Source organism: Fukomys damarensis, unplaced genomic scaffold (genome assembly GCF_012274545.1).
Source record: "Fukomys damarensis isolate Sample0158 unplaced genomic scaffold, DMR_v1.0_HiC HiC_scaffold_9, whole genome shotgun sequence".
NCBI classification, from domain to species: Eukaryota; Metazoa; Chordata; class Mammalia; order Rodentia; family Bathyergidae; genus Fukomys; species Fukomys damarensis.
This window is the reverse complement of record NW_022900921.1, coordinates 19,073,898-19,087,302: the sequence shown is the minus strand read 5'-3', so window position 1 is coordinate 19,087,302 and position 13,405 is coordinate 19,073,898. Positions and strand designations below refer to the sequence as shown.

Sequence of the window (13,405 nt, the reverse complement as noted above, 5' to 3'; positions counted from 1 at the left end):
AAAAAAAAAAAAAAAAAAAAAAAGAAAAAGAAAAAAGAAAAAAAGCTACCTGTCATTTAAAGGAGTCCACACAAAGATCACCCTGACTCATTAGATTCCTTCTCCTCTGGCCAGTAGACTTGGACCAAGGACAGAGCCAAAAGGCAACTCCTTAAATCCAGAAAGGGAGGGATGACATTCCTGAATATTAAAGAGAATGAGGCCAAAAAGACTGACGATCACTGAAAATGAAGAGCTCTCCTTTACAGTTTTGCTCAGGTCATTCTCTCTTGGACACTAAACGTGCACCTCCATATGTAGACAGGAGGGGACCCCACACTCAGCATTTCCCAGGCAGGGTGTAAATTCCACTGATGAGCTGATAGCTGCTGGACGAGCCCAGCCCTTCTTGAGTCCCAGGCACAGCGACACTCAATGACCCATGTCTAGACACCCTCCTCACACAGCCAAGCAGTATCTTCAGAATAAATGACCATATTCTCCCTCACAACTCTGCCCTCCACAACAACTCCTGATACTGTGGAATAAAAATATTGAGCTCTAGAACACTGATCTTTCAGACAGAAGACGTAGGACATGTAGTAGAATATTTGTTTTCAGACGTGGTTTTGAATCATGACTCAGTCATTGATAAGCACACTGTGGTTCAAGGTCCCTGAAGGGGCTACTCATCTGTGAAATGGGTCCAGGAGACCTCCAACAACATATGGCAACACAAAGAAAGTGCTTCTGATGCACACACTCAGGTACGTGACAAATGTTAATTACCATTTCTGCCTTCCTTGTTAAGCTATCTTCCTTAACACAGTACCTTGGTAATATAATTATAAGGAAATGATAAACACAGGATTGTTTAATGAAGACTATATGTTTTTAAAGACAAATGGACAGGAGATAATTATAGACCTTGTGTAAATTTTCTTTGTTTTTATTTTGTTATATTTTCCAAGTTTTCAAGTTGGCAATCAGAGCCCAGCAAAGCACTGTAGTTCTTTCATTTAGAAACTCTGCAGCCTTTATTGTTTTTATATCACACAACTTTAGCACTTAATTATATCCTACCTTGGAATAATTAGGTGTCCTTATAATCAAGTCTGTTTACTCATTTGTGCAGTTTTGATCCTTTAATATCTCCTGAATATTAGTTTTTAATACTATTAAGAGCCACAGTTTAACAATTTTATTACTAAATAACACCACAAGAATATTTTCAAGAAGATTCACCAATGGGTAGAATAAAAAATTATTTAGGTAATTAAGAATAGTACAAACTCATAAAATGAAACCTGGAAGGTAGAAGCCTGCAGGGCTTGTCTGCCTCCCCAGACTTGCTGTGCAGCGGGGGGGCCAACTCTGACCCTCAACAGGCACCTGCCCGCCAAGGAGACTGCAGCTGGGTCAGACATTTGTCTCAGCCGGGATCAGTGGCTGGGAATTTAGCTCAGTGGTGCCACCACCTGCTTCGCAAGTGCAAGGTTCTGAGTTCGATCCTCCGTACTAAAAAACAAATAACAACCACCCCCAGCAGATGAACCAGAGCACTCGTTTATTCCAAAGACGAGCTAAGAACTCTCCTCAATAATGGCACCATGACAAAACAACTGTCAATTTCAGGCACAGAGAAATGTTGCTTGCTTTGTTATTTTATGTAACATTAATTATAAATATAAAAGCCTGCTGCTAGAAGGCAAAACAAAAACAGGCGCGGTCAGCATGTGCAGTGTACTCCACGGAAAGTTGCGATTAAATCATTGGGTCTCACAGTTCACCTGTCTGGCTTTACCGCTTGACAAAGACACATCATTGCCTTGTGACCCCTCACAGGTTAACATCCTCCATATTCCTTAGATTCTTCCAGGGTAAGGCATAGATAATAATAAATAACGCATAGAGTTGTTATAAACATTATTCTGATAATCCACTTAACAAAATGGTTGTTATTATAGCTGTTACACTGTTTGCTCTCATCAGAGAGAATTATATAACTCTTCACTATTTTCTGAACTCTCACTCTGTTTTATTATATGCATTGTGAACATAAGTCAAAGTGAATAAGTGATAAAAGTTTTGACCAATATATTTCACTCACTGAATATTCAAGAACAAATGGAACAAGTTTTAGGTCCATACACGCACTGAAAGTGCTATTTGCTAGATCTTTGTTAACATTAAGATATATGAGATATCGCTTATGTATTGAATAAAATTAAATACTTTATTGAGTAATAAAAATAACTTAACCTAAAATTCATACCTTTCCCTAACAGAAATTTGTGACATCTTACACACAGGAGTGTGTGTGACAACGATGTGATTTGATCTATTTGTAAAATTGTTTTTGAATACTTTTATGGCATCATTGTGTAAAAATCTAAAAGGTTTAATTAAATAAAAGAAAGTTAAAGTCATTCAAAACCACATCAGCCAGTGATAACCACTGCTTACGTTGTATTCAGCATCTTCCTAAACATCTCCATAAATAAATACATCTGGTATGAACAAAACTGCGCAGAAATAGGACAATGTTATGCACTGATTTTTATTCCAAAGCCTTTTCTCTCATAGAAATGTACTTTCTAGATTACTGATGGCAGTTAATCTGGTAGAAGTTATGCTTCAATCAATTACTTTAATTTTATATTTAAAATTTGTAGGAAATTTAAGATATTTAAATATACTATTTTAAAGTCAAGTAATTTAAAATAATTAAATATTATTGCTATTTGGGGAATAATTTAGCAATGCCTCAGTGTGCATTTCTGGATGGATTTTCCACCATTAAACATGTAAATCAGAACAACAAAGCAAACATCAGACTATACATTTTACACAAATGCCACAAATGGAAGTGATAAAAGCTATTAAAAGCCACACAATAGAAATGAAGCTTGCAAGATGTTGTTATATTCATTCAAACTACCAGTTCCCTTAATGGAAATTAAGTTTATAGGCTTAAAAGAAATATTAACAATTTTTCCCTTCAGATATAAAGAGGATGATATTACAATGTGAGGAATGGGAGATTAGTAAATGCAAATTAATTGACTTCTTTGTAATATATTAAAATAAAGATTTCATAGATATAAAAATATGAACATACAAGTTTCATTCCAGACACAGAGGAAAATGAAATGGCAAGTTCAAGCGAGTGAATTTCATAACACTTGTGCCATTTTGCATGCTCCTATTCAGATAACAGCTTAAAAACTTCAGCCTTTTTCAAAAAAGAAATAGTCTAAGTCAAAATAAAAGATCTTTGTTGCTTAATAAGGGAAATTTTATAATGAGGCATTTAGGCTTGCTATAACATAATTTTACCCCACCGAAATTTGTTATTTGATTGAAATATACTAAAACCAGTCTATTCATACCATTCATTCATTTATCTGACAAATATTTTATCGAGTGGGTAGTTACGTATCAGATGCTATTTCAAACTCCGGGTCTGTGCTGTGTGACAGAACAATCACTGGTCACACGTAGCTATTGAAATGTGGTTACTCTACAATGACATCCACTGCAAAGGGTAAAACACATGCTTGATTTCACATAGTGCACACAAAAATGTAGCAAAATGCTTAAATAATGTTTTTACTTTTGTTTGCATATTGAAAAGATAAAATTTGCTAAATTTTGTTAAATAAAACATATTAAAGCAATTAGTTTCCTTTTTACTGCTCTTAATGTGCCTGTTAGAAAATTTAAAATAACACACATTTCTATCAGACAGCCCTTCCCCAGACCACACCCATGGTGAACAAAGAACACAAGCTTGGGTATTCCTAGTGTTTGTACACTAGGAGCCAGGCAATGAGAGCATTAAAGCGACTGCGTCACGTGCTGGCCACTGTGTAAGGCGTAAGCCTGAGGTTTTGCCATCTGGTAATATGTGTCAGAAAGGCATATGAAAAAAGTTAACAGTGATGATACTATTTAATACGAGTAATTTAAGACATGACGTTGCTTCATGAAAAAACAAAGTCTCTCTACTAAAGTGATGGTGTTCAATCCATCTCCTTAAAGATGTCCTTTATCATAAGGACAGTGTTGGGCCCTATATGCAATGCAGAATCTCGGACTGGACTCTTGCATGTGGTCCTTAGCCTTTAGGGGAAGCCAGAAGATCTGACATTTTATTTGCTGTTAATGGTAACTTTGTAAGGTTGTACAAGAACGCCTTCATTACAAATGCTACCTGAAATGCAGCAATATCCCCAAGCTACCTAAGTTGGATCTAGTAGGAGGGAGATGGCAGAATACATTTCAAACAACTGAAAACCCCCAAAGCCCCCTCAGGATCTAAAAGCCCATAGTCTTTATGACAAGTAATTAGAGAACTATGAAATATGTTCAAAATTAATGATCAGAGCATCAACCTTGGTGGCCCTGGCCAATATCACAAAGAAATTATGAACATCCAAATAGCAGTGACAACGTATACCTAGGATATATGTAAAATAATTTTATATAAATTTTTAAATAATATGTTTTATTTCCTCCAGTCATCTTGTTATATGGGATCTTGGAATCTTTATTCCTTAAAACAGCATTTCAATTATTTTAATTCATCCTCTCTTTCATACAGAGATTTCCACAATAATCTGTCAAATACTGGCATAGTTTTGCTTAGAATATGTGGCTTCTTAATTTGAAGATGCACCAATCAAAACACAATCATACTTTCAACATCCAAATATAGTCTGTGATCCAAAGCTTATGCTCAGAGGCTGAAGAAAGAGGAAAAAAATCTCTACAGAAGTTTACAAAGATACTCTGTGTACTACTAATTCATTAAGCAATTTTGAGGGGGTCAAATCTTATTTTGCTTAGGGGTTATCTGATAGAGAAATTACTGGAGTTTTATAAAATATGCAGCCTCTCCCTGCTCATTTTCTGAATGAATAAATATGAGGCCAATTTTATACAGAATCACTTCAACTTGAACTAATAATTGTGTATTGCATGCCTAGAATAATGTTTGTTTCAGAGGATACATATAAAAAGGAATGCAAAAGAAAACATCCAATCAGTTACTAATTAAATTAATTCATACATAGTTGAGGTTCATTTGCTTTTGGTAAAGTATATAAAATAGCACTCAGATGGAAGCCTAAAGTGCAATCAAATGAGTACTAGATTATAGAAGGACTGTTTTTATTTATTGAATAGCTTTAGGTGAAAAAAAAAAAGAACCATTTCTGAAGTCGAGTTCACATAAGCGAAAATCTGAATTTCTTACCAGAAACTGAATCTCTTGATCATTTTTTTCTTTTACTTTGACAGATGTATATAGGTCATTTTCAGAAAGCTTGACATCATTAAGGAAAATAAATAAATTTGCCAAGAGGTATTTCTTGGGATTTCATTTGCATTGAAACATTCTAGAACATTTATTGAAATATATTAGGAGAGTCACAAAATTATCACCATCTTTTTAAAAACGTGGACAGATCAGGAACTAACCAATGGAATATTTTTTAAATCATAAAAAAGTTTGACCTTTGCATACAAAAGCCCCAGCCTACTCCTTTGTTTTGTAATATAGTTATCAACCTCTGACCATGAGCAAACCACTATATTATCTCATCCTCTCAAAGAGCGCCCACAATATGCCTTGAAGAGTTCCTAGCTGCTCATTATATCCACTCCCTGATAGGATGTGTGCTGCAGAAGGAGCACTATCCACTCCCTGATAGGGAGAGAGAAGAAACTACTCCCCACACCCCCATGCCTGTATTCATCTACTTACATTCGTATGAGCACGCGAACAAGGTATCAAGAGAGCAGACCATCTAAAACTGTACATCACCAAACAGTCACACTTGGCGATATCATGTAGCACAACAGAAAAGACAGAATGGCCATAGAATATGGAATAACTATAGAATTCTATGGAAAGCAAGAAAACTACAAAAGTAGAATAAGAAAAGAAAAAAGCTTAGGGGACATTCAGTTCACAACTACTTTGATTTGCAAAACACATATTCACTACTGCTGGTCCATAAAAAATTTCACAGGATGAATTGAGGACAACATCTTTCATACAATACAACTGATAACGTCATCCAGTTAATGTACAAAAAATTTATGTCACCTTGAAAAAGGCTTTATTAGCACACAGTTAGAAATGAGCAATTTGGTAATAAACTATAATTGATTTCTATCTGTGCATAAACATTAACTCCCAGTGGACTTTTATCAACACATTATTAGTGATCACTATTCTGTACTTGTGTTGTCAGAAAAGCAACATTTTTATCTCTACAAAATAACTTCTGCCTCTTCCCATTCACTCCTCATTCACCCCCACGTTAAAGCACGCACACTGTCTCTCTCACACACACACACCAGCTCAATGCCGACCAGTAGAATTGGAATGCATTTACTCTATGTTGAATATTTCAGTAAAAGAGTGAAGAAGGGGTAAAGAAATGTGGAAATAACATGTGTTTGAAATATTTTGAAAATTAAAGATCCCATATACCAAATGTCATATAGATATAATTATACTTTGGAATTTTCTAAAAGTACAGCCATTAAACAAATCAAGCTGTTAGAATATTATAATAAAAGGTTATGTTCTATATTTTTAAATACAAACAACTTGTATTTTAACTGTGTTGCTGTCAGATCTAATGGCATAAAAAAAATAGGAAGACACATTCAAAATCAGTTTCAGAGCTAAAATACTCAGTGTAGAAGATGCTAGAAAAAATGATGGGATTTCTTTTTCATAGAAGACATGAGGAGGACCTGGTTATTTACTGTTAGTCTCACCAACATGAACTGGACTCTTTAAATTATAAATTCTCCAATAAGAGTAAACATAACCACATTTAAGAAGAAATCAGCATGAGTACGACATTAAAAATTATTGCCAGGAAAATCATTATATTAAGCAGCAAACAAATGCCTTCATCCCTTTCACTACCCTCGTCCTAATTAATTAACAGATTGGCACAGTCTAAGGACTAAATTTATTTTCAATTAAAATAAGAAGCCCATATGTCATGATAATTTTTCGTTACTATTTCTAATGTGAAAACAAAGGTTTGCTTTTTGAATTGAACACAGTAATCACAACAAATCCTTTAATTTTCAATAACTGTAAGGATACTTCAAGAGTTGTGTGCGTAGCAAGGTACTACCTCAATGGTTAATCCTATTAAGAACTGAGCCATGCACTGCAACTAAATCCGCCGGGGAATTTAAGGAATCAAAGGCTTACTGCACACTCAGAAGGCAACGACTTTTGTAAAGGGCTCTATTATATGAGGAACAAAAGAATACCACTTGTGTACTTAAATATCATCTGCTTTTTCTTCCAAAATACTCCATTTTTAAGTAAAGATATGTGATTTAAATGTATTTAGAGTTTAGCTTTTGGCACCACTCTCGTTTCTGAGTAGAAGTGCCATCTGCGGGCCCCATGGCTCACGCATAATGATATGCTTACAAGCTGCTTCCCTTTTCTGCACAATGTACCCTTTTCACTTTAACATACATTTTCCATAAATTTCTGAATAACAAATTGGGCTGTGGAAGTTTGTTGAAACGGGACAAGGGAGATGCCTGTAGGCTAGAAAGCGGCAATTTTACTAAAGGAATCTGTGCCATGGAAAATATCCACTCCACCTGTCCAGCTCGCCCCCGGCCCCCACGTAACTATCTTGAGCTGCGATTCTTCAAAACTGCCAAGGAAACTTCTCCTCCCATCACTAGGTCAGGGCTGTACATCGTCTTGGGCAAAGAGCCCACATGCCCGCCATCCATTACACCTGCTGGGTGACAAACAGATGAGAGTCATCTCGCAGACTCCCAAGGTTTGATCTCCTGATATCGCCAGATGTCCCCCATTTACATTCAAACATAACCACAGTCACTAATGCAACTCATCCGGCTGGCATTTAGTAGGGGGAAAAAGCTGAATTCTAATCTAAAATCTTAAGTATCGAAAGCTTTCAGTGTGTGAACAGATAAACTATTTAACATGCTTCGATGTGTATAACTTTCTGCTTGTTAAGAGAACTCATTTCATTGTCACAATGGGAACTTGGTAAAGACGGGCAGATTTTGTGCATATTTCAAGAAGACCTGTATCATGCCAAATTTGCGTTTTGAATTTTGAATTCAAACAACAAAACTTTACCGTCACATTATGTTACATACATGCTTAAACATTATAAGAATAAATTTGATAATAGACTCTAACTCAGATACACCACTTCTGGAAATGGCAACTTAGTCAACAAATTACTACAGTAAGGGAGGCCCTGTGTATTTTTCCCTGCTTTCAGCAAACAAGGGTACTGATCAGCAGCATCCTTTAGAGCACTCAAAACCAAGCAGATATTCAGGAGTCATTCAGATCTAACGAACGAGGTCTAGGAATTTAATTCCCATTTTATGCTTTTGAATCCAAACTTAGACCTTGAACATGGCAACTTCTAGAAGTATTCATGAGAACTAAACTTAGAAGCTTGGCTTGGGAATTTGTCTATTCTTTCTTTTCTGCTGGAAAGGTTTGCAGTGTTTGAGCTCTGTGCCTAGCACTAGGCATTTGATATACATGAATCTGCAAGTCAGGTTTATCTCTGAATAGTCAAAAAAAAAAAAATCCTAGCAACAGGTATAAGGGTGCCTGATACAATGAGGGTAGAGAGAGTTCTACACAAATTCTAGAAAAAGTGAAGAAGACTGGAAACTTAGAATTTATCCATCAAGTGGGCATTTTTAGAAAATGTGAAAAAGAAACTATCAACCCTATGAAAAAGACTCTCAACACCCTTCCAGAGGAATAAGATTGAATTTAAACATTAAGGAGGAATCTAGAAAGACTGTAGTTTTTGTACCCTCACAATACTGTAGTTTCACTCCTTTTCATCCTTGCTGATTGTAGTTTTTGCATCCTTGCTTATTTCCATTCAGATCTTCCTCCACCCCAGCTTTTTCTCCCTGGGGATGAAAATATCTTCTCTTCAGAGCAGTTGACACTGACCAGCTGCTCTCCAGCCCCCTCCCACAACAGCTCCATTTTCTTCATTGAATTCATGGCTACATGAAATTATTTTCTTAATTTTTAATGCATTTATTGTCTATTTCCTTAAAATAAAACAAAGGCCTTGCTTGTATTCTTCACCTGTCCCAAAGACCCAGAGCAACAACTGGTTACTTGGTACATGCTGAATGAATGAACTGAAAGTAGTTACACAGAAGGAGTGTATCTAATCAGAAATCTTTAAATTCCCCCAAAATCTGAGTTTCAGACTCACCTGACCACATTAAGTAGAAAATTCTACACCATGAAACTGTATTCCATGCACAGTTATTTAAAATATTGTTAAAATTTCCTTTAGGGTCTGTGTGCAGGGTACATAGGTATCATAAATGAATTTCACATTGAGACTAAAGTCGCAGTCCCAAGCTATCTTGCTATGTATATACAAATGTTCCAAAATCTAAAAAATAACAATGACAACAACAACAACAAAAACTTTAAAACTTAAAGCATTGTTGCTCCCAACCTTCTCAGATACGGATATTAAAGGTATACTTAAAAATCTTTTGTCCTTCCATTTCTAGATATGGATTTTTTTTTTTTTTGGATGCATCTTCCTAGACATAACAAGCTATTCCTTTGAAATCCAGCATGATTCTTTTTATCTTCCTTTTTGGCCCATCTGCTATTTCACTTTTCCCACTGGGGATACCTTACACCAGAGCTCTCTTCACTATCAACTCGTTTTTACCAAAACCCAATACACCCTAAGCTCACCGCTCACTAGAATTTAGCCCATATCCCTACTACACCTCTGGGAAAGAATAGAAATCCACATCTCATTCAATCTTTAAAGTTTCCGTTTCATATTAAGAACAACCACAGCCAACAACAAAAATCTAACAGAATAAAAACACTGCAGGAATTTCTGATTCAAGGTCAAAACCATACAGGACAAACCCAGACTGTCAACTCAGAATAAGTGGAATTAAACCTTGAAATCACTGCTTGAAGGCTTTGGGTAACAATGGCAAATTTTCAATCAGGCTTAAAATGCTAAGCGTTATCAAGCCACTTTTATTTTAGTCTTTTCCCAAGCTGCTCTGCACATCCCTGCAATTTCATAGCACCTACTAATGGAAAGTGAGCTCAGACTCTATTGACAGTTTCATGACAAGACATACTTCACCTTCCATTGTCCAGTCTTCTTAGCTGTTCATTATCTTGACTGCTGTGCCTACGAGATAATGATACACTCTGCTTCTACCCCTGACTGTAACACATTTTTGCTCCAGGGTTCCTTTTAATTGAAACACGGTGTCTGTGCTACTGTTTCTGGTGCAAAAGTAAACACTTTTAACACAAGGGTTCAGTTTGTATTTACCTCACCAGTAGGAAGTGTGTAAAAAATCACCTGCCTCTGGAAGAATGAGGGGTCTTTTTGAGACAATATTTTTTATTTTGTTCTTTAACTTTCATTACCATTTGTCACTTCTATGGATGTGATAATCAATTGCCTCTGTGAGAAAAAAATACTATAGTTCTCTTTGCCATTTATTTGACTGTTCCAAACCCACTGAAGAACTGAATAATGTTTCACCAACCTTTGCCCATAGAATTGACTAAAAACATCTTTCCTTTAAAAAAAAGTGGAGTCTGATAAACTGTATCTGTTAAATTATCTGTATCTATTGCAAAATGCATGAAATAGCCACCAAGTGACTAGAATCAGACTGCCCAACTTCAGGATTAGTGAAAGGATTAGTCCAAAACACAGCCCTTTCCTAGCAGATGTTCTCAGGATCTGAACTGTCTGAATGAAAATAACCAAATACTTTCCACTCTTCTTTCCACTCAAAACTGCAAATTGAAAAATAAATACATGTACAAAGTACACAAAATTTATTCAAAAAATGGGGAGATGGAGAAAAGAGAAAATAGGAATTAACTGGATTAACTCTACGTGTGTATGTATATATATTTACATGTGTGAGGGAAGATTAATCACGCACACTTTTTGAAGTAAGGTATTCTTAAATGTCAACGTCATAAAGAATAAGCTGGAAAAATTTTAAAATCTCAGCTCATTTGTCCCTGTTAGAAATTTCAGTTCGACAAGTCTGAATTTTATCAGGTGATTTTACTGCAGTCAGCCTATGGTAGCAACTGGACACTGAAAATATGTCCAGTTCACAATGAATTTAAAACTGAAAGTAAAAAATACACATTGGATTTCAAAGAGTCAATGTAAAAACAAAAAGATGAATTGTCTTACTAATCACTTGTACATTGGTCATATGTTGACAGTATCTTAGATATATTTATCTAATAAAATATTTTTTAATTAATGTCTCTTATTTGTTTTTATTTTTTAAATATGGCTACAAGAAAATTTAAATATATATATTTGTGCCTATTTGTATTTCTATTGGACATTATATTTCTATATGAAATTATTTTTCCGTTAGAAAGCACTGGTTAAGAGTCACTCTGAATCAGAAGTACAAAAGGAACCTTAATTACAAAACCAAGACCAATGGTATATAATAAACATTTAGTATTTATGATATCTTTACACAATATTTGTAAAAGAAATGTCCATCGAATAAATTACTCCATGAATCCAATCATATATAGCAATATTTTTACAGAAAAATCCAGAAAAAAACCCAAAATGTCGAAGCATCAGCTATCCATAACCACCTTATTGGTTATCAAATTTCATGGGTGGCTGTGCTCAGTATCAGTATTGATTTCTCTTGGGTCATGACCTATGTATGCATGTTTGTACATAGGGATGTTGTTTACTATTCGCTGTAAGATAATGTATGCTCTTTCAGTCAGGATCTCACTTAGAGTATGGTAGAAATATTGCATATGGAAATTTTGAACTCCAATCCAGTACAATTTTAACCCACATTAACTACATTATGGTTTAAGTAGGTATAGGATTAGGTGAGAGCATTATCAGACTTGTTAACATTCTCTCTATGGGCTAAGGCACTATAAATTCCAAAGAGATGTTGTAAATTGGAACTTCTGAAATAAACTTGCTATGAATTACCTGTACTCCCATATTTTCCATCATGATTTTATTAAAGTGAGGTTCATACATTTTTTGCACAGTATTTTACATGTTTTAATGATGAGGATTTCCACTCTTCAATTTTTGACTCATATATTCACATTTAGATAATGCAATATGTAAGATATTTGCAGGCTTCCTTGGTTCACAGTATCCTTAGTGACTCAGTTAAATTTTCATGGTGCCCCTAGGACAGGAAAATTACTGAACAGTACCTTTTATTAAGACATTAGGTACAAATATCTAAATAGCAGTGATTTAGGCAGATGTTCCTGTCTTTCCCTTGATGATTTAGAATATCCTGCAAATCCTAAGCATGTTTGTTAAGCTGGTCACCTAGTTACCTCAGCCCATAATTTTAGAACGAAAAGACTAAACAGTTTTAAATTGTCTAAAAGATAAAACTCACTAGTATATATATTAATATATATTAATGCTAACAGCTACTTAAATCTGTCTCTTTGAACACATTTTAATTATCAGAATTTATAAATGTTTTCATATTTAGCAACAGTGATGAACCTTCCTTACACTGTTTAGCAGAGACTGAGTCAATCAGCTGGTCAGTTAACAAGTATTTATAAAATACCTGTAATAAGGCCTAGTACCTACTTTCATGGAGCCTACATCCTACAATTCATCTACAGAAATCTACGGTCATCTTTCTAATAGAAGCCATCCAGATAACTCACAGAAGATCAAATTGTCATTTAAATTTTTATATCTCTTGTCTTTATCTATTCTGATCATTTTCAAACTCTGATGTAAATAATTTGCAAAGGCTGGAAAGGCTTGAGTAGATTTGAAAATAGTATAAACAAAACATTCCCATCATTTTAAGGACGCAGAAAGTTGCAGGACCTCAATAATGAACATAAAACTTGAAAGCTGACTCCTAACTTCCATTCTGCGGCAGGGCTCCTATAGAGTTTAGTAGTCACCTCTCCAGATTTACAAGAAGTAGAAAGCTAAGCAAACTGAAAAGGCAGCAGCTCTTCTTTCATCAGAGATGTGGGACTGTGGGGCAAACTGTTGCCCTTAAAATTTTAAAAACAGGCTAATACAGAGGACTGCAACCTACTGGAGCAGAAATCTCAGTGGAACAAGTACTGGGATAAGACAACCAGAACAAAACCTGACAAATTGCTGTAGGCTCAGTGTGGACATGGAAGAGGTCAAGACTCCACGGGGAACCTAGCCATCGAGGGGTTACTATATTTCTGTGAATGCTACCCAAGGAGCTCTGGCAGTTCCTGACAAAGAAGAAAACAAAACAAAACAGAAACAAAACAAAAAACAAAAAACCCTGGTGCTTCTGGCTG

The 13,405-nt window shown here is 35.4% G+C and overlaps 1 protein-coding gene across 6 annotated transcripts in view; it reads right to left on the bottom strand.

The window, feature by feature from the left end:
- The window catches only part of Tenm2 (teneurin transmembrane protein 2), a 1,175,298-nt gene that overhangs the window by 1,087,395 nt on the left and 74,498 nt on the right, over window positions 1-13,405 (bottom strand). The window lies entirely within an intron of this gene.